Here is a 27,952-nt window from a genome sequence, read left to right as displayed (position 1 = left end):
TTGTTACTTAAACCAGACAAAAACCCCATATTACCCTCAAGCTATCGTCCCATCTCACTTATTAACACAGACTTAAAAATTATTTCCAAAGCACTCACATCCAGGTTAGAGAAAGTAGTACAGTCAATTATACACCAAGACCAGACAGGTTTTATTAAAAATAGACACTCCACAGACAATGTGAGAAGACTGTTTAATGTGATCAACATGGCACAGAACTCTAAAAAGAAAACAATAATCTTGTCACTCGATGCAGAAAAAGCATTTGATAGAGTAAACTGGTCATTCCTCCTAACTGTCCTTGGCAAATTTGGCTTCGGAGAATCATTCATACAATGGATCTCCACCCTGTACAATAAACCTAAGGCCTCAGTAACCACAAACAAAATAACATCCCAAAGCTTCACACTGCAGAGGGGAACCAGACAAGGCTGTCCACTCTCACCTTTGCTTTTTGCAATATTCGTTGAACCTCTCGCAGCAGCTGTACGTCAGAACTCTGTTATTAAAGGAATCCACTCATCCATCTCAGAACACAAAATTAATCTCTACGCGGATGACATTTTACTCTATTTGGAAGAACCGCAATCCTCTTTAGAGGAAGTATTTAATCTAATAAACAGCTTCTCTAAATTATCAGACTATTCCATTAACTGGACAAAATCATCAATCCTCCCTTTGACAAAAAACTCTTGGAATCCTGCAAACCAAAATCCACAACACCCCTCCACCACAAATACAATTAAATATCTAGGCTTAAATATATCACCAAACTTAAATGAATTAATTAAACTAAATCATGATCCGATGTTGGACAAAGCCACAGAAGATCTGCGGAGATGGAACAATCTCCCCATCTCACTACTTGGCAGGATAGCCTCAGTTAAAATGAAAATCTTACCAAAAATAAACTACTTGTTCTCAATGATACCACTAAAACCACCAAAACAATGGTTTCAAAGATTAGATTCTACAACTACAAAATTCTATACTAGAAATAAAAAACCTAAAATAAGCCTTTCTACCCTTCAAAAAAACAAAGACGAGGGTGGTTTAGAAGCCCCTAATTTCATGCATTATTACTTAGGAAACCAAATACTATATTTAACAGAATGGCTAAATCCAAAAGAATACTACAACACCTGGCTAGAAATAGAACAGTTAGACTGCAAACACATTAAACTCTCTGATCTCCCTTTTATCACTGCGACCCTCAAACATCACAACTGCTTTAAAAACCCACTAATTGCCTCCACACTGACTGCATGGTGGAAAGCCCTGGACATCACAAATGGCCAATTAAAAACTAGTATACTCTCTCCAATTTGGCACAACCCCGACTTTAAAAATAAAAAAACACCACTCTATCTGAAGACATGGGAAGAGAGTGGAATCACTCATCTCCAAGACCTTTTTGAAAATGACAAGATCAGGTCATATAACAATCTAACCCAAGCATTCGATATAAATAAAAGTAACTTTCTACAGTACTTACAAGTAACAGAGACAATAAAGAAAACCACTCCACTAGACTTAACTACGTTACAACCTCCAGACCTGGCTATATATATGAAAAAAATCTCAACAAAATCAAAAAAACTCTCAAAAATATACAGAGCGCTTTCGAACACTAACTGTAATTACTTACCAATCGCGAAGTGGGAGGCCGAACTCTCAATCACCCCGAGCACTGATTTCTGGGCAGAAATTTGTTGTAATACTTTTAAGATGACAAAAAACACAAACCTTCAGCTAATTCAATACAAGGTCCTCCACAGATCCCACATTACCCAACAGAAAATGCATAAAATGGGCTTCTCAGCAACAGACATCTGCTCTCAGTGCACCCAGAATACAGCGGATTCCTATTTACATGCCTTATGGCTTTGCTCCCCCAGTTCAACACTTTTGGATTCTAATCACTGAAAAACTGTCCTCCATTTTGGACTACAGAATTCCTTTATCTCCAAATCTTTGTTTGATTGGAGACCTGACAATGCTTCAACCTCCAGCAAACCAATCACAATCAATCCTTGCGGCACTAGCCATAGCAAAAAAAACAATATTACTAAATTGGAAAGACAAAAAATCCTTAAACATAAACCAATGGCAAAATCTCCTCACAGAATTTATTTCCATGGTTAAGATGTCTGCTCTCAGAAAACAAAAAAAAATAACGTGCTTTGAGGAGCGTTGGACTCCTTTTTTAATTGCATTAAATCTAAATTTTTAAAAGCCTGATGATCTAGCCTGCAAGCGACTGCCAGCACCACTCTTTACTAACGCACTAGCCCAACTGTAGGCCGGGGCCGCCTTGGGCCTCTGGGGTGGTCTTGGTCAGGATGGCTGGGGTGGGTTGCCGGGGTGCCTTGTTGCCTCAGCACGGGTGTGCATTCCTTCTGGGTGTTCACGGGGTCCCGGGGCTGTTTGATTTGGCGCCGTTGCCCCTTGCATGCGCATCTGGTTGGTCTCTGGGGCTGGGGCCCTGCGTGCTCCCCTGCCGCTCCTTCCCCTTGCTCCCTGTCCCCCTGTCTCGTCCTCCCCCCCTCCTCCTCCTTTGCTCTTGCGCCCGCCATCCTGTGGGGTTGGGTTTGGGGGGCTCCCGTTGGCCTGGGGCGCTGGTGGGGGGGCTGTGGCTCCCGCCTGGGGGGCGGGCGGTGCCGTGCCGGGTGGGTTGGCTGGGGGGTGGTCTCGTTGGGGGGCCTGGGGTGGTGGGGTCCTTGGCTCCGGTCCGGGGGGATCCGGGGTGGGGGTAGCTTTGGGGGTGGCTGCTGCCCGGGGTCGGCGATTGCCTCCTGGGTTGCTGGGTGGCGGGGTGTGGCTGTGGGTTGCTCCGTCGGCCCTTGCGGGTCCTTGGCTTGGCTCCCTGGGGCGCACCTTTGCTAGGGATGTCGCTTGCGCGACGAGCTAGGCGGGGCCCCCTCGGGGGCTTTTTGTACGACCGCAATGGCCGGGGTGTGGACGTTATGGCTAGGGGGTGGGGTGAGGGGTGCTATGGGGCCTCCCCGGGGGTCGTATTGGGCGGGTGTGCGGGGGCGCGGCGCGTGGTTCCTGGCCCGGTGGATCCGCGTTGGGATTGGCTGGTCTGCTGGCTGGGTGCACCGGGCGCCGTGGGCGCGATTCCGGGGCGGGGGTGCCCCGGGGGCGGATCCTTGGGCTACGTGTCCGGGGAGGTGCTCTCCGGCCATCTGCCCGGGGACCGGCCGCGGCTCGTGGCGGCGCTGCGCAGCCTTGGGCGGGGCGGGGCTGGTGGCCTTGGGCCCGCTGTTGTTTGGGGTGTGCTGGCGTCGGGGGGGTGTCTCGTGCCGGTGCGTGGGTCGTCGGGGATTGCCTCCGTGGGGGGGGGGGGGCTCTATTGGCGCCGTTGGTGTGGGGGGGCGGTTCCGGGCTGGGGGTGCTTCGGTACTCTGGCTTGCCGGTCCGTGGCTGGCGGGATGGCCCTGCTTGGCGGTGGATGGCGTCCTCTCTCGTCGGGGGGGCCGGGGCCGCCTCCCGGTGGAGAGTGTTGTATCGTGGCGCCGGGTGGGCCTGTGCTGGCCCTGGTGCGGGCATGGGCCTCCCCCCCGCTCGGCCGCTCCCCTTGGTGGCGGGGTGGCGTTGCTCCGGGCCGGCGGGCGGCGGGGGTCGCCCCCTGGGGCGCCGGGGGATGTTGTTGGTGCCTGGCTGTGCCCGGGGGTGGGGGGTGTCGCCGTGCTCCGCGGGGCCGGCGTGGTCTGGGGGGTGCCGTGGGGGGGGGGTCTCCGGCTGTGCTGTTCCGGGGCCCGCAGTGCCACTTGCCCGTCTGCGCCATCTACCCTCTCGCGTGGCCCGCCACGCGGACGGGCCCGGCTCACACTGGACAGGCCTCCTACATGTTCACTTCACCCCACTCCCAGCTGGTCTGGCTCACTCACAAAATGCACCACACACCAATACCCAACCCTTGGGGGGCTGGATGGTGGGGCTGGGGGTGGAGGGGGCCGCCACCTGTGTTACTATGTAGTGGCGTGGGGGCGGCCCTCCCACCTCTAGTTGCCCTACTAATCCCTCCAATTTTAATCGCATCTCAACATGTCACCCCCCGGAGGGTGTATCATCTTTTACACCCTCCGGCCTATTACACCACATACACATAAATCCACAGAGGCTGGAGGGGGAGCACCGCTCCCCTCCATCCCCCTTCTTTTAATTACACCCCATACATTCACCAAACACACACATTCACACAGGGGATCGGGAAGTGCCTCTCCATTGGGGAATGGAGAGGCACCATAACAGGGCGGTGGGTTGGTACACATATTTGGGCCTCTCCGGTGGGGGCCTGGCCCCTCTGTTGGTGGCTGGGCCACTGCATAGAGCAAAAGCACATCAAGATGGTGCGGTCGGGCGTGGCGGTGGGTCTCGGGGGGGCTTTGCCGGGGTCTCTCCTTGCGGGGTCTTTCCGGGCTGTGTCGGCCGGGTGGGGCGCGGGGGTGCCTCTCCCCCTTGGGTGTGGCTTGGTGCTTGCTTTGTCTCCTGGTGGCCTTGGGGGCGGGCCCCGCGGTGTGCGGGCCCGGGCGGCCTGCCTCGCCGGTTTGGGGGGTGGGTGTGCTGGGGGGGTGCTGGTGTCCTCGCCGGGGTTGGGGCGGGGTTGCTTGGCGCCTCGGGGTGATGCTGTTTACTGGGGGGCGGCGCTAGCTGTTCCGGTGGTGGAGGTTGCTGTCGGCCGCCTGGTGGGTCTATCCTGCCGTTTGCGGACTGGTGGGTGGGTCCGGGGCATCTTTGGCTGGGGGCTGCTGTCCCGCACTTGATGTGTGCCGTTGGGGTGCCTCCGTCCCCGCGGTGGGGATCGCCGGTTGCTCGCGGGCCGGCGGGGGGCGCTGCTCCGTGGCTGGCGCTGTCCGGGGGGCGGCGGGCCCTGGGCTGCTGGCCGTGGGCTGTCCGGGGCTGTGCGGTCCTGCTGGGCCGTGGCCGGGTCCCGGGCGGGGGTGGGGGATGCGTCCCGGGGGGCTTGGCCCGGGGGCTTGCCCTTGGGGGGTCCTGGTCCCGGGGGGTGCTCCTGGGGCCCGGGGTGCTTGGCCTGCTGGCCGGGCCGGTCCTGGCGGGGGTCTTTCGGGGCGGGTGGCGCGTGCCGCGCCCTTGCGTACCTACTGGTACGGCCCCTGCTTGGGCAGTGCCCCGTGAGGTAGGGTGTCGGGGGCCGGAATAGGGGGCCACATCCCGGCGGGGCGGTCTGGCTTGGCCCTTGGAGGGGGCCCTGGCTTTAAAAAAAAAAAAAAGAACTGAAGCTCGTGGCGCGGGCGGCATCAGTGAAGGGTGATCTGGGGCGCCGTGGGGGGCTAGGTTGGGGTGCCTGGGGGCCGGCGGGGAGACTCCCAGCGGCCCCCTGGTGCCTTATGCGGCTTGGGGTGTGGTCGTCCTCCCTGGGCGGGCTGCTCCTGGTGCTGCATCCGTTCCGGGTCCTTCTGGCCTGGGGTCGGGCCCCTGCTGGCTCTGGGCTCGCCGGCGGGTGCCCACTGGCTGCCTGTTCGGCGCGGTTCTGGTCGTCTGCTGGGTGTGGGCTTCGGCTCCTCCGCTGGGGCCTCGGGCAGGGAGTTCTCTGGGCCCTCCCCTCGGGGGGTTAGGCGCGGGGGTGGGGTGGGGGGGTGGGGGGGTCGATGGGGTGGGGGGTCTGGGGGTTGGGGGTGGGATCGGTGGCGTGGTGCGCTGGGTCCTTGGCTCCTTGGGGCTTTCTCGGGTGTGTATGGGGGGGCGATGGCTGCCTCTCGGCTTGGGATCTTGGGGGCGTTCGGGGGACTGCTTGGCCGTGGGGTGGTCGCCGGGGGCCCTTAGGCTGCCTGCTCTTGCTGCTGGCCTGACTGCTTCTTCGGGCCCGGGGGCGGCTCTTGGGTTTTGCAGTGGCGGTACTTGGAAATACATTTGTCATGGATGCACTGGCCTTGGGCTGTGGGATAACACTCATACTGGGCTCAACCTTAGACACGTTGTTCCCAAATACCTGTTTTATGGAATTTCCACTCACCTCTTCCTCTGTTCACAGCCACCACCATTATTCCTAAACCACACACTGGTCACCAAACTGGCTTGACAACACAACAATAAACACAATATACACAACCACAATTTCACATCGCATCACTTAAAACTATTCCTCACCCATTCCATATCCTATCTTGTATCCCTCTTCCCTGCTAACTTCCCCACCCCCCTCCAACCCCTCACCTTGGTGTAACACTGCCCTCTCTTTTTTACATCCTCCCTTTAATAAAGTATTTCTTACCCTTCCCTAGGGAGGGCTGGTGACGGTCACAATTATGCAATGAAATAAATAAATTTATTTAATTGCAATAATAAAATATGCATTGCTGTCAAAAGATTGCACTTCTTGTAGTGTTAACCTTCGAAAGCATGTGCAGACAAGGTGAAAAAAAAAAAAAAAAAAAAAAAAACAAAGAACAGACATCAGCTCGGTTGGAGAAGTGTTCGCCCCTGCACGACAGCAGCGGCATCACCCCAGGTCCCAGGAGTCCTGTTCCTGTTGACAAAGACTAACGGTGTGACATCATCACCCATTGTTGTGACAACCTGATCAGGGTGCATTGTGAAGCCTGCAGTCAACTTTTCAGTTAGGAGAGAACGTGGTACAACGCGGGGCAGAATAATCCTCTACCTGTTCTATCAGGGCGTGGTAGTCCAGCCACTACCTGTTGTTAGATTTAGTGTAGTTATAACCTGTTACTCTGTTACTAAGTTATGTAATAGAAAAGAGAGTGATAATACAGAATGCTTAGTTCTCTAAGCACATTTAACTAACATCATCAAGATAGTGAATCTAAAGCATGTTGTTTAATGTTACCACTGATTTAAGGGGGAGATGTGACGTGAGCCTATTGATGCACATGTTCAGTGCTGTGTTGCTGACTTGACGTCATGGCGTAATATTACAAATAAAAAGACATGAGTTAACTGTTTTATGCATGAGCGCCGCCCGTCTCTTATGAATACACGTTACACTAAGAAATACCACAAAGCTGATTGAAAAGAGCCGCGGAACAACAGTCTGAGAGGAATTATTCTCTCAGACCATCACATTCATCCAGAGCTCCACTGAAGAATGTGATGAACTTCATTAACAAACTCAATTCATTGCAATGACACAACTGTGCATTAAATCTGTTCATTTACAGAAGACTTCAGATGTGGTGGATTATATTACAGTAACGTCTCTGCCAGCCTAAAGATTTAGAAGAAAGTTTAAACCCTGATAGTTCTGATCTATCTGTGCACGTTTTCTTTGAGTGTGAAAAGGTCATAACTGCATATTTTGATTTACTCATAGTCCAAAAACTATGTTCAGTGAGTGAAGTTAATAATTAAACTATAAACTACCACAGATGTCATTCCCTTAATATCTTATAACATTGAAGTGATTCTCATCAATTTAACAAAAATGTGACTTAAAACTGAGCGAGAGCTGGATAAACTCTGCTAAAAGTGAGATTTCAAACTATTCATAATGGCTAATTAATTACATTTTAATGTAGATTTTAGAAACATGATCTGAACAACAGGATTGGGTTGGAAGTTTATTTATGAGAATGTTGTAGTTAAATGTAAACTTTGTTGGGCTCAAAGCTCCTAAATATCTACTGGTAGAAAGTCAATCTCTAATCTGTTGAACCGTGACAAAGCTTGAAGCTGAAGGAGCTGATGGAACATCTAAAGGGATTCAAACTACTTCATCTACTCAACATTTTAACCTATAGTGTTCATTTTAACCAGAAACAGCTGGATAGAGAAAACACAGCCTGTTTACTGAAGATAACCAGCTTTAATGGACGCTAACGATAGCATGACACACACACACACACACACACACACACACACACACACACACACACACACACACACACACACACACACACACACACACACACACACACACACACACACACACACACACACCTGTTTGAAATGTACCTGGTAGAGATTATGTATAGAAATATCTTCTAAAGGTCATTGTTGTTGCTACTACACAGCAGTCACACAGTGAAGGCTTCACTACATTCACACTGAGCCACAGGCAGTGATTTACAAGGTGCTTTAGGCTTTTCCCAGAATGCCCTGCTGTGTCTACCTATTCACCACCACTAGTCACTGCTAAGGCTGAGAGAGAACCTGCAAATGACCTCCAACAGCTACAGGAGACGAGCAGTAAATGAACACCAACACAGCTGTAGACTCCTCACTGTGCAGGTAGTGATGCTAAAAACAGATGTGTGTGTGTGTGTGTGTGTGTGTGTGTGTGTGTGTGTGTGTGTGTGTGTGTGTGTGTGTGTGTGTGTGTGTGTGTGTGTGTGTATATATATATATATATCTACTGAAGTAGAAGTACTGTTACTTGAATGAATTTGTACTCAAGTACAAGTAAGTCATAAAATACTGAAGTATAAGTAAAAAGTAGTTCAATTAAATAGTACTCAAAGTAAAAGTTACTAGATACTTTCACCCCCCACGTATATTGTTGGTAATAAATCTTGGTACAGGTCCCTTACATACAGTAAACATCTGATGTAGAAACTTAAAAAGGAAAAGACCAAATTTACCACAATTAGAACTTAATTTATTTTCCACAAAGGCATCTGTACATATATTTAAAAAAAAAAAAAAGGTTTGTCAAAATGTACAATTATTCTTTTTTAAATAAAATAACACAAAAGAATTAAATTAATAATTAAACAAAAATGTCAGCTCTAAGTATAGCTACATTTATGAACTCTAAAACTGTGCCATGTGGGTAACAACATAAAACCACAACGTGAACCATAGAACGTGCTTGATCAGAAATGACAAAGAACATATTTGATTGTCGTCTATCATTTCATTTTCTTTGTAGTTTCACAATGTCTGTTCATCATTTCAAAACCAACAATAATAAATTACTCAGTAACGGTTGGGTGTAGAAATGTAATCAATTACTTTATTTTTTTAAAAAACATACTTATGTACAAGTAAAATGGCAAATTTAGAAATATACTCGAAAAAAAAGTACAAGTACCATAAAAACAACTCAATTACAGTAACTTGAGTATTTGTAACACGTTACTTTCACCTGTGTCAGAAAGGCCTTATGTAGTGTGGATATATGTCATCCATGATGCTCTTTGCTCTGTTTGCCAACAAAAGTAAATAAAGAAAGAAAAACGCTTAATAAAAAGGAAAAAAAAACAGCAAAATCATTTCTAACCCTAACCTTGTTCTTAGAATCCACACAAGCTTCAATGAAGACACAATATTAGCTACAAATCCATGTGTGTCTTTGTTTTTGCTACGTATGAACCCATTGACCCAACTTATTACAGAAAACCCAGTATAGATAACATGTTGTGTGCACATGCTGTCAAAGGTCAACACTGCATGTAGTCCATTCTGTTTCACGACCACAATGCATGCTTGATTATTGCAATTCAACAAACAAAAAATTTTTTTATCAGTGCATTTAAAAATTAAAAAATAAACTTTTAGGAAGAGATTTTAAAAAATTGAGAGGGAAGCCTCGTTAGAGCCTGATATGTAACAACTATGTAAAAAAAACTAATTAAATACTGGTCAATAGTGTAACAATGCTGAGCCCAAAACGTAAAACCTTCTTATATATACAGTATATATGAAACACACACACACACACACACACACACACACACACACACACACACACACACACACACACACACACACACACACACACACACACACACACACACACACAATACTTGAGGCAATAAGTCCTTTTATCCAGTGTTTCTCAAATGGGGGTACATGTAGCCCTGGGGTACACCATGGCACTACAGGGGGTACTTGAGTGTGAACAATTAACAAAAATCAAGCATTAAAATAGGGTTTTATTATGTTTATTTTAGTTAAAAATGATAATGATAATGGTGATGGATTGATTTTATTAGAACATGAACTGAAAATACAAAGTCAGTCTTGGTCCCACATCAGGACGGAGATAACGGGAAATTATAAAAAAAAAAAAAAAAAAAAAGACTATAGTTCAGAAATAAGATAAAGGGCTAAAAAAAAGTTTGACTCATTCTAAGATGTAATAAAGTTATTACACTATTTATGTAAACATGCTTAGCCTGCCCCATAATGTAATAATGAAAGTTTTTATGTTTTGGGCTCAGTTGTTACGTTATTGACCAGTTATTACATTTTACATAACTATTTGGTTGTTGTTACATATCGAGCTCTAAAAGACCTTCATTGCTCTGACTGTGGCTCAGGTTTCAAACCCATGAATCTCTCCTAATCCACGAGGCTTTTGTTTCTCTGTCGTCTTAAATCTGTGACGTCTGTGAAAAACTAAATGAGACTAATCATGTGAAGTGTTTATGAACTAGTGATGTGGTGAAAATATATTATATCTAAGAAAATACAAATCATCTCATCTTTTCCTCTCATTAGACAGATTTAAGAAGGCATTTCTCCATCTTCTCCATGGCCCAGTTTCTGCTTCTTTCACTGTAATCTCATTAGTCACTTACCAGTGGAAAAGACATTTATCACAACTATTTGAGGAGCAAACCTGGTAAAATTTGAAAGCACTGTCTCTTTTTTTTACATGTGTGAGCGTCACAAAGAGCTAAAGTTGACTGACATCAGTTTTATCATAAAACACTCATCACAGGAAATAAACTGAACGCTGGAGGAAACGTAGCGTGATGAACTCCCACTTTACATCTTTGGCTAACCTGCAAACAACTCCCTTAAGATAACTTTAGCTTTCACACGTACACTAGTGATGACAGGGTGAGTGTGTTCATTGGTTCCTAGTTTAGATTCCATTCTCTACCAGATCAGCATTAAAGCAGATCACTGAAGAGAAGCCGTGACTAAGAGGATTTAAAGGAGCAGCTCTGTGAGACAGATCGTCCAATTAGCTTCTATGTTCCTACGTCTGTGTAGAGAAACCTTTCTCTGATTAGTTGACATAATAACTTCAGGAACCTCTTGACCAAAGGTCGGTGGGTTACGTTAGATAGTAGTAACTAAAGCAGGGGTCACCAACATGTTGTCCGTGGGCCCCAGGTAGCCTTCATGGACCATGTGAGGGTTCCTCAGGAGCTCTAGTCATCAATGAGCTCCGTCTAAAATCTGATTTATTTTACAGGATTCAAACTCACAGATAACAGATGTAGTTAGTATTTAGTAAAGTTAAATACTGCTGCACGTGATAAAGTTTTCATATTAAATGAACCATCTTTACATGTTTATTTTCATTGAAACATTGTGACAAATGTTTTCAAGTGTTGCAGATTTTGTGTATAGGTTGTATATAATGATGTTTTTTTTATAAAAATACATATTTTTGTAACTCTCCAATAACACCAGATAAAGTCTCTATATTTGTCACTGGTTTATTGATTAAAAAAGCTCTCCAGTTGGAGCGTTCATCAGGATGATGGTTAAGTTTTGTTCAGGGAGGGAAGGGGGAGCGTGGTTGTTTCTCACTATTCTACATACTGCAGCTTTAATGCAGCGTATGATTTAATTTTTGGGGGGGGCTTTATTTGCTCTTTAAGGAAGGGGACTTTGAGTGGGTAATTGCAATTGCCCTTGAGCAAGGCCCTAACTGCTCTCTGGTACTGCAGCCTCAAAGGGCCATGAACCAATGTCCTCCTTGTACTGGTCCAAACCCTGATTACCCCAACAAGATCTACATAAAGGTATTTCTGACATGTGTCATTTTATTAGATATATATCATTTCCTATATTTATATTTTATTTTGAAAAAAGGGTTTATCGGTTTACGTTAATGTGTCATTAAAGTTCTTAAAAAGTTCTTAGTGAGTCAGATTTTCCAGTGTCAGTTAATGTCGTTTAATATCCACCAGAGGGAGCTGTAGTTCAACCTTTAACAGAGATGGAACCAACGTTCTTCTTTATTCCACCCAGGCGTTCTAATATATAACTATAATGATAATAATTATATATATATATGTATAGACCAGTCTGTTAGTGTTACATATGTGAGGTTTTGGTGCTTTCTTTGTCTTTTTACAGCCATTTCCTCACATTTATTCTGATTGAAGAACTCTGTTACTGTGACTAGTCATATTGATTGTTTAATTCCATTTCTATTATAATCAATACCATGCAACGATTTTTCACTTCATTCAAACAATCATGGCTCAGTTTCTACGAGTGGATTCAAGATGAGGCTCAGAGTCAGACTCCCATGGGAATATGTCAGAATATGTCAGATTATGTCAGATTATGTCAGATTATGTCAGATTATGTCAGAGGGGTCAATTTTAAAATAATAAAACAATAATAAATACATGAGCAGTAAAAAAGAACATATTACGTTAAAAATGGATGAAAAGCCAATTATTAGTTTCATGTGAAGGCAGCTGTGGTTGTTGATGATGTCTCAGGTTTTCTCTGTTTATCATTGAGGGGAAAAAAAAACATGTTTAAATTCCGGGAGCTTCGTGTCTTTAGACACAATATATACCATATATATATATATATATATATATATATATAGTATAAAGCTAAAGAATGAATGAATTGTTGGTTAATGGTGTTTATGCATCATTTGTTTTTGGTACAAACTATTTTATTTAATGCATTATTCATGTGTCTTTTTTTTTTTTTTTTTTACTTTGCAACATACCAGACAATGACAAAGACAACTGTGTAAGATGCCAAAGACACACCCCCGAAACAATATTTACAAATCCTGTGTGTGCGTGTGCATGTGTGTGTGTGTGTGTGTGTGTGTGTGTGTGTGTGTGTGTGTGTGTGTAAACAATTTATAAATAAATACCTAAATTAAAAAAAACAAGATAATTGATTATTAAAGAGATCAAACAGATACAAAGGAATAAATGAAAGGTGTACACACCAGTCTATTAAAATGAAATGATTATAAATAAATAAAATACTATATACTGTATAGCCCTGGAGTCCCAGGAGAAAATCTGGCCAGGGACACCAGATGAAAACTAGCTTCGTTTGGCTAACTCTAACTAACTTACAGCATGTCTGTTTATTAATGTGCATTGTCCACTTTTAAATAATCAATAAATAAATGTGGAGGACGAGAGGGGTACAGGACAAACTCCCCTCTAGACCTTCTCCACTCCCTCATGTATTTATCTTCTGTTCTATGCTTTATGGGTTGCAAATGTCTGCTTGTGCCTGTCCCAGTGAGAAATAAACCAGTATCCCAGTATCACAGACCAACACAATCCATCCTATATAAGATGAATGAATAATGAATAAATAAAAGAACATTTTTCCAACATGTTTTGTTGCAGCGTTGGAAGAGGAGTTTTATTACTTTGGCCTATGAACAGAAAACACTGTTTGATAAGAACTGACCACATCAGGATCCATCCATTAACGATAAAACAATACTTTATACTTTAGTTACTGTGGGTCAGAGTAGAAAGTACAACACGGTGAAAAGATACATTTGTAATTAAAGAGTAAATGTTAAAAAAGTCAAACAGAATCATCTAAACCAGGGGTCACCAACCTTTCTGAAACTGTAGGACTGAATAGTCTGAAGGGTTATCAGTTAGAAAATAAATGTTTAAATACTCAATGTTCACTGTTACACTTTAAAGCAGAACTAAGTTACTTTTTCACCTTAATAAATCTTTCTCATAGTCCCTGTGAGGGTAATACAAGTGTTTATGGGACGCACTTGAAATCTTTCTTCCTTAGACCAGGTGGCAGATGTACTGCTTTACGGCAGCCCAATACAAACACACTGTTGTCACGGCAACAGGAACACACCCTGCGCTCCGTCAGGCAGCACACACACAAATATCCATCTATCCATTCATGCATTTTCAGAGCCGCTTTGTCAGCGTGCGCGCGCACACACATTTCCACACTCTCTTCCGTATTACCCCCACATCAACCATTTATTTTACTTGTCTATCTTCCTCATACTGGTCACATGGTCACATGGGACTATATGTGTGAAAGCACCCTCAGTGTCACTGTTGTAGTAGGATTTTTCAGTGATCGGTTGCTACTGTCCTGGGAGAGCAAAGGTGCGTATGTAGCTGTGGGGTGGGGCAGGGGGCGGGGGGTACAGAGTGTTTACGACAGTGATATAACCAAAAGGGACCTTTAGGGGGAGCTCTAAGCACAAGTTACTTAGTTCTGCTTTAATGAGAGGGTAAAATAATAAGGAAGGCTAGCAGTTTAAACATGAAACTTTTTATTTCTCCTAATTTATGCAATGATTTAATTTTCATACAGAATTATCATCTTCCTATTTCACAAGCTACTAACAAGCAACTTTTAACTAATCGTAAAACATGTAACATTTATTAAAAAAAATCAAAATATCATATTTTATTAAAATCAGATGAAAAATAATATTTTGGCTAATTCTGGTATTGATATTAATGTACACTGCCCCTGTTAAATAATCCAATTATGAAATAAAATGAAAATCCACTGCGTTTTATACAGTATATATCATATTATATGTATATTATATATACACATTCACCAAATCTGCAACAAAGTTTCAGTGAAAATAAACATTTCCATTAAAGATGGTAATTTAATGCTAAAACTTTATCACGTGCAGCAGTATTAAACTCTATTAAGTAATAACTACATCTGTCATATGTATTTATCTCTGAGTTTAAACCTAGAAAATAAATCCGATTTTAGATGAAGCTCATTGGTGACTAAAACTGCTGTGGGCACCATGTTGGTGACCCCTGATGTAAACCCTATGTACCCAAAGTGGGGTACAGGTGAGAGCTAGCTTTGCTGTAGATAAACATGTTTGATGCCCTTTGCCTGCACGTACTCACGTGAAAGTGGATTTTCAGTTTGACAAACATGAAAACAATATAGAAAAAGACTGCGTAGAGAAAGATTTAAGACTCTGAAATTCACCCAAACATTACAAAGTTCTGTTCATCCTCTCGCCCTCAGCCTTCTCATTAAATATGTAGTGAGTTGTGTTTCACAGTTTCAGGGTGATGAATATATGTAGTAGGGCAGGGCAATATATCAGGATTCAAGATATGTTGAGTTTTCTATTTTGGCGATATAGAAAAAGACAATATCGCCTCTATTGAGATATATCTATACAGCACAAATCACATCATACAAGAATTTATTATTATTCATAAAGTACAGTGAAACAGTTTTCTTCTTTACAATTTTTGTGTGTTTGCTCCTGTACTCCTTCTGGCTTTTGTCTTGCAGGTCCGTGGGATCCTCAGTGTGGAGTTACAGAGTCCTTTCCTCTGCACACACCCAACACAGCATAACGTGGATGGCTGTTCATCATAGGAATGGGATCCACACAAGGTTCCTGCTGCTTAACAGAAGGTTTTCCTTGCCGCCATGATGAATTCATGTTGGATGTGGGATACATATGTATGTGTATATACGTATATACGCATATGTGTGTATCCATAAAATGAAGAGTCCGTCCTTAAGACTGCTCTACTGTAAAGTGCCTTGAGATACCATTGGTTATGATTTGGCGCTATACAAATAAAGATTGATTGATTGAAGTGTGCAAGTGTAGAAGGTACATGGCTTCAGGTTAAATGTCTGAAGAGGTACGGGACTGTGAACCAACATTAAAATAATATTCACAACCAGGTAGTAATTTGTGAAGCACCAGGAAATGACAAGAGTCAATTTAAAGTCAGAGTTGGTTTTTCTGTTTTCCAGAAATTAATTTTGCTCAGTGCGACTCAATGTGCGTCTGCTCGTCAGATGATCACGTAACATAACATATCATAACACAACACAACACAACATAACATGTGAATGACCCTGAGAGCAGCCCATGCAAACAGAGGCTGGACAGTGAGCTAATAGATTCTCCTCCATGTTTCTGTATCACTGAGAGCAGCATTAGCGCACAGAGAGGCTCTTAACGCCGCTAAAGGACAACGTTCAAAACCAAGGCACAAAATGTCTTGGAATAAAAGCACAAAAGCAGAAGAAAGACGTTTCATTTCTGCTCCGAGCTCTCACGGAAACATTTGCAATGTTTTTTTTTTTGTCAGATGAGTGGCATTCATGCCTTTTCAGCAGGACGTTTGGGGTCAGGGGACTTTAAAGAAGAGCAGATTGCTGGTTTTAATCCTTAGTTTTTTTTACCCAGAACAAAGCATGAGCTCAGCCTGTTGCTGCCCAGGTTTTCTAGGCCCATCATTCCAGTATTTCTCATCCCCCTGTGAGCGTCTGCTGGCTCTATCGACTCCCCTCCAACACATAATTCCATTAATCAGTCCAATTTCCCTGTGGGCAGTGGTTTATTTCCGTCATCAAATGCCTGATGAAATCTTTAGACTGTGCGTATTAGGGAACAATCCCCACAAATAGCTGATAGTGTTAACCAGTCACAAGCTGCGCCGGAGCGTCGCTCACATCTAATTTGAAAGGGAGTGAGGTGATAATGTGATGTGTCATCCTTTTGTGGACGTGCATTAATGGCACCAGCCAAGATGGCAATTGATGGAAAATCAACTTCTTCCAGTAGGAAGAGAGCAGAAGGAAGGGGGGGGGGGGTCGTAGGGATGGGGGGGTGCAGGAGGAGAAGAACATTGACTGGTCAACTGCAGAGCCACAGCAGCCTTTAATCCATTACTTCTCATGATAAGGAAGATTTAATGCAGACGTCTTGTGTTTGTTCCGTCACATGAATCATGCAAAGAATGTGTTTGTTCATATTTTATTGTTCTCTCCTTTTTCTGTCCGTTTAGGAATTTAAGCAAATTAATAAAAACATCTAAAACAAACCTTTCTGAAACTGTAGCTACTTCATAGGTACTGAATAGTTTGAAGGGCTACCAGTTAGTAAAGAACTTGTTTAATTAGAGGCTAAGATAATTAGTTTGTTTTAATACGCAACACTTTATTTCTCCTAATTTATGCAATTGTTTCATTTTCATTACATTTAATAAAAAATGATAATCTTCCTATTTTACTAGCTACTAACAAACAACGAGAGCAAGGGTTTTCATTACAGTTTTCCCAATTCTTAGTATAATTTAAATATACACATATTGTTAAGTGCCAAAAAATGCGTGAACTAGGAAATAAAAAAAAAAAAAACGGGGATATGAAATGCAAAGGTTCACGAAATAAAACCAAGTAAAAAAGTTTTCAAAGAGTTCAGCAGAGCGATGATATTTGATCTTCCTGCTTCCTGTAGCAGCTCAGAGCTTTGTTTACAACATGGCGGACAACGCGGGTGATCCATACACTGAGAAACTAGGCTTTAACAGCAAACGACCAAACCCCGCGCTCAGTACGCGCTCAGTCTGGATACAAGGCGGTGGATTGGGCGGTTACTGTTCCAATCTTGAATATTTAATGGTCTTGATAAAATTGGCCACCTTGCTCAAGTCTAAATACTGTTATTTCAGGATCAAATGGATGATAAGCTGTTTGTGGTGGGCCAAATCATTGTTTTATTTCATTGACTGAATCAATAAAGAATCTGTGTGTTGTTGCTGCCATCTAGCAGCAGAAAAGTGTAACTGCACTGTATTAGAAAGGGCTTCAGATAACCAGGAAGCAATGGCCACGTTACATGATGTTTTCATTCAGAATTAAAGTGTTCTGCTTCATGTTTACATGGACATAGTAATTCCCGAACTGAGGTTTACATGGAAAACTGGTTTATTCGGCTTTAGGTAATTCCGCTTTAGGTCTGGGGGTTGGGAAGGCTCTGATTGGACTGAGGGTGAACGTATCACGTCTATCAGGAAAAACACAACAAACCTTTAATTGTCAGCTATAACACAGAACACACATGAGAACTGTTTTCACTTTTATTTTGATTGTAGTTTTGAAGCAGCAGCTCGACAATAACACACGGTTTCAGTTTGGACCACGGAGCGCAAGAGAGATAGAAACTAATCACCGGTAAATAAAGCCCTGTAAAACACTTACCAGGAATAAAGTGTTGCTCCCTGGTAAAGATAGGTAAAGATAGTAGCTCTAACAACTGGTAAAATGATAAACGGTGATATTACAGCCTGTGAATGCCGTACAGCGACACATTTACTCCACCTCCTGGTCCCAGTGCCAGCCGTCCAGTGAAGCCTGTTCCATCAAGGACCGAGGTCCGTGTGAAAGTCTGCACGTTCATGCCTCCATCCATCCACTCTTTTCATTATATCCATGTCTTTTAAGGGTCTTATTAAATAGTCTCGGCTAGATTCCAGGCCGCCACCATCGCAATTTCACTTTAATTCTGCTTTAAAGAGCAATTAAAGCTCCCACGTAAACGTGGCCAATGTTACTTCCTTTTGACCTCTCAAAACACAAACAGAAACTTAGTGTCCATCCAATACAGCTTGTTCTTTTACTGTAGCTAAATCCACATTAAGAGCTTCATCCATAAAGTATGCATTATAAATCATTGTGTTAACATGTTTGGTTAATATTTATGTACTTTGCATATTCTTTGGAGTGGTATTTTGGATGATGGCTAGTTGTTAGCATCAGAAAAATGTGCCAGACCTATAGTTAAAGCTGATATCTGGAGTTTCTGAGAAATCTATGTGTTTGTATCATCCTTTTGAAATGTGAAAACATACCTAACCAGTCTTTAACTATGGTCTACTGCTGGTGGTCATTCATATACGTTGATGTATATAAGTCCCGCCTTCGTTCTATAGACCCCTATACAAATTTAAAAAAGCACCGTGATCGCCCAGCCAATAGGCTTCAACTTCCTGTAGCGGAGACTGTCAATCAAAGTGACTGTATAACTGTGCACGGAAACAAGGGTGCGTGTCAACAGCAAACAGGTAAATATGATTTTGGCTCTTACCTCAGAAATGCCCATTGCCAAAAGAATAGCGATGACCCATAGACCTATATCAATGCGACCTTGTTATGTTCCGCGATGCGTGTGCAGAAACGTAGAAGTGTGGCTTCTGGTAGATTGGCAGAGGCAGGGGAGGAAGTGGAGCGGTTAAGGGCGGGACATCGAGATGTTTCTCAGAAACTCCGGATATCAGCTTTAATAACGTGTGTTTTATGCAGACATTTACATTTCCTTGCATGTATATATGGTCATTTAAGCATTTGAGACGTTTTATATTAATCATCCCCTCTTTTGTTGGAGTACAAAAAGAACATTTATATTTGTATTATATTATATTATATTATATTTATATTTGTATTGTTTGTGTCATTTTTTCAGTTTTACAAATTGAACGTATGAATATTCTTATGCATGAAATCCTGCCACTACATCACCTGTCTGATCCTTGGAGGATGCAACATTGGAAAATAAGAATACTGTGTCAAGCTAGCTGAATAGCTTGGGGAGTGGTGGCCTAGTGGTTAAGGACGCTGAGCTTGTAATCGGAGGGCTGCCGGTTCAAGCCTCACCTGGGCCATCACTGTGGGATGTTGAGCAAGTCCCTTAACCCCGAACTGCTCCCCAGGCGCCGCAAAATGGCTGCCGACTGCTCCTCAGGGATGGGTTAAGTGCAGAAGACAAATTCCAATAATGTACTAACATTACATGGCCAATTAAAGGCGAAAGCCCGATTTAATCTTAATCTTAATCTTAAAACACGTCGCTTGCCTAGTGAAGACAGCATAGAAAAAGGATTCACACTTGCTGTAGAATTTGATAAAGATAACACTACACTACACCACATTGCCATGGAAACTACATACTAGTGATGTGTCGGTCGCGAACGAACCGGCTCTTTGACACGAACGACAGGAGCCGCTTTGTTTGTCTCGCTCTCTTTTTTCTCTTCAAGCCACATTTGATTGGTCAATCTGTGTGTGTGTGTCGTTTCTGTCTACGCTGAGCAAAAGGGGAGGGGCTACGGTTTTACATTAGTTTCAAACTCCACACGCCAAAGCAACAACCACGCACATAAAACCCGTAGTTAGTGAGCGGGCATGCGCCCGCAGTCCGTCTATGAGGTGAAATCTCGCGCGTTTATATGCGTCATCACTTTCTGCGCTCTCTTGGTAATGCTCGACATCACTTCCTGCTTGCTCGTGTAGCAAAATTTGTTTACCCAGCAGGATCAACCCCTCAAAGCCGAGGCACTTGGTTTTTGTCAATGCTGAACTTTACTGAAGGAGAAAACTTTTACCTGGATGCAGAACTTTTTTCATTTTCTTTTACATTTTAATTTATATGTTAGCTTCTGTATGTTGATTTACATTAAATTTGTTCAGTAGTAAAAGCTATAAGTTAGTTAAGGTCATTTGTAAATAATTAAACATCTGTACTCTGTAGAGTGTATAAATAAAGGTGTATTTATATAATATATAAGTATAAATATACAGTGCATGTATTTTTACATTACAAACAAGCCAGATGGAGTTTGAGTCGAGGATAAACTGGGCTCAGAAAACGTTCTTGGAACAGGTTCAGCCTCCTCTCACAGTTACTCTAGAAAATCACGCTCTATGCTCATCAACAAGCTCCAGAGTCAGCTTAGAAGCAGCAAGGGCTTGTGCCAGAGCAGAGGCAGCCAAAGCCAGGCTGGCCTTCACAAAAAATAGAGTCAGAACTCAAAATAAAGAAAGCAAAGCTGGAAGCAAAAATGGACCGCATCAATCTACAGCAGGAAGCTGAAGCTGCCCATGCAGAAGCTGTGGTCCTTGAAACAGCAGCAGTAGATATAGATGAGTCCGAATCACAAAGAAATTGAGTTTATTCTCCTGCAGGAAAGGGCACAAAAAAGAAATGATGACTACGTCACACACCACACCCTGCATCACTTCCAAAAGTCACCTAAAGAAGAGAAGAACGTTTTCTACTCCCTACCTCCAACACTCACACCCCAACAAGACTAATTCAGTGTGGAGCTCAGTCACAGGACATTGACTGAACATCAAAGTACCAACACAGAGACTTACAGCAGCTGGACGCAGACGCGTCACAGTAGAGTGAAAATGGCCATCACAACACTGCTCTTTCCATCAACCCAGCACATAAAGTCAACACAAGTACTACAGCCAATACAACATCAATGGATATCGCCAGGTTGCTCGCTAAGAATCAGCTGGTTTCTTCAGGACTTAAAAAGTTCAATGACTTGCCTGAACATTATGTAGCCTGGCGGGAGACCTTCACACAACACCTTGAGCTGTCAGCAAGTGAAGAAGTAGACCTGCTAATCAAAAAGCTCAGTAAGGATTCAGAAGTACTGTAGATCTGTACATGTCAGACAACCCTCCCTTGGTCCTAAAATGATTTGGGAAAGACTGAATAAAATGTATGAATTTCCAGAAACAATAGAAAGTGCTGTTTAGCAAAATAGAGAACTTCCCCAAAATCCAAAACAGAGACAATAAAAAATGACATGAGTTGGCAGATTTACAGGCTAAACTATATATCGCTAAGAAAGATGGGTATTTGCCAGGCCAATCTTACCTTGACACAGCGAGGGGAGTGCAGCCCATTGTTGAAAAAGCTTCTTTCATATCTGCAAGATAAGTGGTTGTCTCAAGGATGCAAATTTAAGAGAGAACATTTTGTTGTCTTTCCCTCCTTTTGCTTCTTTAAAGAGTTCATCTGCAGAGAAGCTGAAGAAAGAAATGACCCCAGCTTTAACCTGCCCACTCTCTGTGCAACTTCTTACAAGAAAGAAAAGTTTAGTCAAATCAAACCTATGACACATATGTTTTTGTTGCTGTTCTTCAACCACACGCCAGGCAAAATCGTGAGAAACTCCAATCAAATGCAGTGTAACAGTGATAAACACCTTGCTGCGCTTCATCCTGGTCGTGTTCCACAGTGGAAGCCAAGCTTTTCCCCTTCAGCAGAGAACGATGGGGAAAGAGAAGACAGCAGACAAGGTGTGCTGAGGTATGTGGTGAAACCTTCACAGGCAAATCCTGCTCAAAGATCATATTTCCCTATGGTCATCGCAAGCTAAAGCGGAAAATTTTAGATGACCAAAGCAATGTGTCACTAGCTAGATCAGAGTTTTTTGACATGTTTAGCATCAAAGAAGCAACAGTGACTAAGGCGTCAATTTAGTGTCAAAAACCCAAGCGCATAAAAACTAATCGCACACAGATAGATCACTTTCTGCGCAGTCGCCGTCTCAGTCTGTAAGCTTGCTGGGATCTCTCTGCATGCGGTGATGTCAAGTTTTGGCACATTGGGGGTGGGCCTTGCATAGACGGCACCTCCTTCCTGATTGGTCACTTGTAAAACGGTCAGAGCCAATCAGAGGTACAGTAGCGCGGGTCATCACAGTATAAAGTGCGTGACTGTTTCCTGGTTCAAAAATTAAAAAGGTATCTCTCAGATTTCATTTGATTTTATGCAGGGACTAATGTATGGAGCTAGTTTTTTATTTTGTTTTTTTTACTGTCCCAGCTAAACTGACGTCTGGTCTACGACTAATTTTCCCTAATCTGAGTTGATTGCAGAAACATAAATCTATTTTTTATTAAAACCCTATTCATTTATTCTATTTATAGTCTGTCATTCATTATAATTCCACTAAAGGGACTACACTTGCAACTATAACATCAATAATTAGGCCCATATGATAATCCTGTGGTCCTAATGTACACATAGATAAGTTGGTTCAGGTGGACACTCTGGTGTAAAGGAGCACAACGGTAGATGAAGGAAAGTTCCACATTGCGGCATACATTCTATATTTACATATGCAAATGTTAAATAAAAATAAATTAATTAATTAAAACAGACAAGTGAGAAAAGAAAAAAAACTATTCATTTGTTTTTATGTATCTGTATTATAAGAGAGACATTGATCTTTACACTTCATTAACTATGTGATGTTCTCTCAACAGCTGAGACATCACCTTCTTCAAAGACTTTTGGGGAAAAATATTTTAATTTAACATTTGCACAGTTGAAGAACATTCTCTCCCTTTAGTTCAGGGCCGGCCTTGCCAATAGGCAACCCAGGCGGCCACCTAGGGCAGCATCTGCTGGAGAAGCAATCATTTAAAAAGGTATAATAAATGTGAAACACACCCTTTACCATCACTGTGCATGTTTTCCTCTTAATTAAATATGAATATAAAGCCCAGACGTGTGAAGTTTTAAACAACATTGGAGATGTTAGTGATCGTTCTGTTTTTTATTTGCCGCTTACAAGCAATCTTCTGCCAATATTTATGCTATTTTATTGATATGTAGTAATTGTTGTTCAATTCTATTGTGTCGTTTGCACATTTACTGAGTAGTAAAACCAAATCGGAAAGTAGAAATTCCCTTGTACTGAAACTTTTATATTTTAACTTTTGATTGCACTGTTTTGCATTGTTTTTAGATTTTGCAGCATTGTTGTTGTTGTTGTTCCCTCATGACATTTGCACTAAACCTGTAGTTGAGTTGTTGTTTTGTATTATAATATATTATTCTCATTTTTAAAATAGTTAGAATTGCATTGTTTTGTCTGACATTTAGAATAAAGAATAAGGTGTAATGTAGACCTTAAAAAATACAAAATCTCTAATTATTAATTTGGGGGGGGGGGGGGGGGGGGGGGGGGGGCACCAAAAGACCTAAAGCCGGCCCTGCTTGTCTGTCAAACACATTTGACAAAAAAAAAAGGAGTCAGCATCTCTATTAAAGTAGAACCCATAAAAAACAACTCTTAAATGGTTTCACTAAATTTTAGGGAAAAATTAACTCTTGTATGGATCAAAAAGCACTGATAAGTTCAGAATTATTTTAAATATCTGAAAACCAGTAAATGTTTAGCAGGATTTCTGACAAGAAATAAGATATGTATTTTGCAGGTGTCTGACAAAAGATTTCCAAGGAGGAAGAAAAATCAGTGGTTTGGAGATCGAGACTGGTAAAATTAGCCAATAAAGTAATAGTAATTAAAAACAACCCCTTCCTGCTTTACAAATCCATCAGTTATTCAACATATGCACCGTGGTAAAGTAAGGACAATGTCATGAAAATATTTTAATGTTGCTTAACAATAGTAATCTGAAGCTAGTGTAAAAAAAAAAAAGAAAAAGATTTTAATAAATGAATGGAAATGCTCAGGTTTTCATTGAATTTCCCACTGTTTGTGCTCACAAAACTAATCAAACAGCTTCAGGAAGCAAAGATGTTGGACTTTATAGTGAACTCATGTTTTTGCAGTAAATTCACTCACTTGTTGGCGAGCCTGTCAGAAGTTTGGAGTGTTGGACGATCCAGATGCAGAGGAAGGAGCCAGAACTGCCGAAAAAAAAGAACTCTTTCATTAAATCCAAGGAACCAAAACAAATGCAGATGCAGGGGAAAAGCTGGGGTTCAGTGAGGAATGCCAGGGGATAAGAGCTGGAACAAGACACAGTACGACAATGAAGCAGCAATCAGTCAAACTCTGAACACTCAGATAAATAAATAGTAGAGGCTTGATTAAGAACGAGTCACACCTGAGTGGAAACATGAGCACAACCCAAATCAGTGACATCACTGGGAGGAGACACGAACAGGAAAACACAAGAATCACAAAAGGAACTAAAGAAAGGATTTAAACCAAAATAAAAGGGAAACAAGGGCTTAAAATAAACCTTTAAGTCTTTGAAGTTTGTCTGGTGCCACACACCAGGGTTGGGGTCAATTATAATTGTAATTGCGTGACTGAAAATTGATTATAATTATGGCATATATAGAATCGTAATTATAATTTTTAAAATATGTTGCTGTTGTCATCGTATTTAAATTGTAATTGAGTTTAGATAATTGACTTTGTAATTGTAATTGCCATGAAAACTGTATAAAAATTGTCAATTATAATTTAACGCAAAACTGGGGAACCATGTTACAGTTCTATGTACAGTTCTACACATACTTAGTTAACAATTATTAAAATATGTTTCATATCAAGCTTTCCCGCATTTTACCATTTAAAAAAAACTTGTGAGAGAGAACCAATGGAGGTCCCAGGTAGAAAGACTCACACACACACACACATTGATCAGGTGCGCTTAACTATCGATCACCGTCTATGTGACAACTACTGAAATTAATTAAGTTTAGTGAAAGTTAGGCAGGTACACGTGGATGGACTGGTGCGCATGAATTTAGAATGGATTCCCTCCCTCCACCCCCAAAACACACACACACACACACACACACACACACACACACACACACACACACACAAAAGACAACAGAAATGCAAAAAACTACACCAAAAAAAGATACAAAATGACTCCAGAATTACATTACAAATGCAACAAAAAACAATAATTATACAAAAAATGCACAAATGGCATAAAACAAAAAACTAAACAACATATATACAGGAAGTACACAAAACGACAACAGATTTACAGAAAACTACACCAAAAAAAAAAAAAATACACAAAATGACTCCAGATTCACATTACAATAGCAACAAAAAACAATAATTATGCAAAAAATGCACAAAAAGACAACAAAAAGATACAAAAATACACATAATGACTCCAAAAAAACATACATTACAGAAAAATACACCAAAAAAAAATAAAAAATAAAAATGAGTACAAAAAACCAACACATTCATTATGCGCATGTCTCATAGAATTAAACCAGAGAAATTGCACACACTATTTTATTTTGCACCTGCAAATATACCCTTTTACAATGCTACAGAGAATCTTATTATTATGCCCATAATTGACAACTCTACTTACTTCCGACGGGCACTGTTCTAGTGAGCCAAATTTAAAGTGTCATTCAATTCAATTCAACTTTATTTATATAGCGCAAAATACAACAAAGTCATCTCAAAGAGCTTAACAAAATATAATGTCCATCGTAAAAAAGAAAGAACCCAACAAGATCCACATGAACAAGCATTTAGCGATAGTGGGAAGAAACAACTCCCTCTTTTTTATAGGAAGAAATCTCCAGCGGAAGCAAGTTGAGAGGTGGCAGCCATCTGCGTCGACTGGTTGGGGTTAGTTAACAAAAGTGGAAACAGGATAGAATAGAAGGATAAACCACCAGAGTGTTCCAGACTAGTTGAGCCGTGAACCAATGATCAGTCCATCCAGGTGTCCCAGATGGACATGGCGTCAAACCCAATGGGCCATGGTGTTAACGTGGACATGAAAAGCACATTGATAAAGAGATTAAAATATGAAATAAAACATCTCTACTACTGTATATTAATGAACATGATGGAAGTTGAGAATAGAATCATGGTATTATAAGTTATGAGATGTATTCGAGTAAATGTCGAGTATACTCAATATTTTTATAGTGTATTTTTGAGTACAACATTTGTTATTGTAATAAACTTGCAGTGGTTGAGGATATATTATTGATGATAAGCTATGAAAATAATAAGCTAATAAAGAAAGTCAAGGCGAGTAAAGCTGTAGCAGGTTATACATGTTTAGGAGGTGGTGGTGTAGTTTGTCAGTAAAAGAAAGCATCACTAGCGATCGCTATTTTAAAAAGAAGGTGAAATATCCAATTTTGTTGATTCATTACTGGTTTCAATAATCCCTTCATTTGTGCAGTGCATTGTTCATTTTATATAAACAGGACATTTAAGTCACTTGTTTACAGATTTTTACATTTTGTTTGGACTTTTTATTTATTTATTTATTTATTAAATGTCCCATATTAAACACAATTCACTCTATCGTGGTTTTCTAACAGTAATATTTATCCCCATCGCCTCATTATGAATCTCCAAAAGTGAAAATGTATGATTCTTGGCTCCTATGTTTGCTCCACACTTTGGAGACAGGTGAGTTTGTGATGTCATAAAAAGAATAACTCCTCCCTCTGCCCCTCCCTCAGGGAGATGGGCTCCACCCTCACTACTTAGTGGGTAGACAGACATGGCGAAGGCAGGATGTGCCACGCAAAGGTTTGTTGTTCCACCCAGATATAAGTACATTTGTAACTCACAACTTTAGAATTTAAATTTTAAAATGCACAACATAAAAAAAAAAGAATATCAAAGAATTTGATTCATGTTTGAGCATCATTTTCTTGTTGATATTCAGACAATAGGACAGAAGAGGACCTGCCTTTACCTTTACAGTCTCTGAATCATCATCACTTGTTGTAGAAACGTCACGTTTCCCTATTGATATGTCTGGATTCTGGTCTCATTCTGCATCAACACAGTCGGCCAGTCAATAAATCAATAATTGGATTTACAGCTTTGATCTGGTGCATGTCGTGCACAATGTGCACGTTGGAGGAACTACTTGTGACAAACTAAGTGTTTGATCCTAATAAACCCTTAGTTCTGCCCGTTGTGTTTCCTCATGGGGCGTTTTATAGTCTAGATGATCATAATAAAATCACAGAAAATCAATAATCTGATCCAGAGATGCTTTGATAATGGTTTGTGTAGCTTTCAGGTGGTTTAACAGAAACAATCCACTGGTGTCTTTTTAAAACCAACCTGTTACCTGTTGCATTTCATTCACCTGCTCTAATGATTAATGAAAAATGCTGCAGCATGAGGATGGGCCCTCTGCAGCTCAGGGATAACAACTACATTGTGTGAATGTATTCTGATGTGTGGCCACTATATCATTTTAAGTGATTCATGCCTCTCCAAGGGTTACTTATCCTCCAGTCACCCACTGGTTTAACCAGCTGCCGTCTCTCTCCACACGGTTAATCCACCTACGTCCTCAGCTGGGTCAGCGCACAGCCACCACTCAGCAGTGACAGCTCAACGCCCCCAAAACATACATATGAATGGACTCTCACACTCAGTTTATTTATCAAGTAATTCACTTCAATACCAGTCCTGCTTATCCTGTGCACGGCCATCACGTCTACCAGAATAGATGGATGGATGGATGGATGGATGGATGAAATCCTCTAAGAACATGTCAAGAAGAAGCTGTAGTGCATTAATAGTGTTTTAAACCATTTTAAACAGTTTGTTGTGTTTGTATATGGGTGACATTTTCATTAGATAAACATTTTGGGAAAAAAATATGTCCGAGCCAGATTCTTTATTTTTATTTATTT

Source organism: Gouania willdenowi, chromosome 14 (genome assembly GCF_900634775.1).
Source record: "Gouania willdenowi chromosome 14, fGouWil2.1, whole genome shotgun sequence".
In the NCBI taxonomy this organism is placed as follows: domain Eukaryota; kingdom Metazoa; phylum Chordata; class Actinopteri; order Blenniiformes; family Gobiesocidae; genus Gouania; species Gouania willdenowi.
This window is presented reverse-complemented; position numbering follows the sequence as displayed.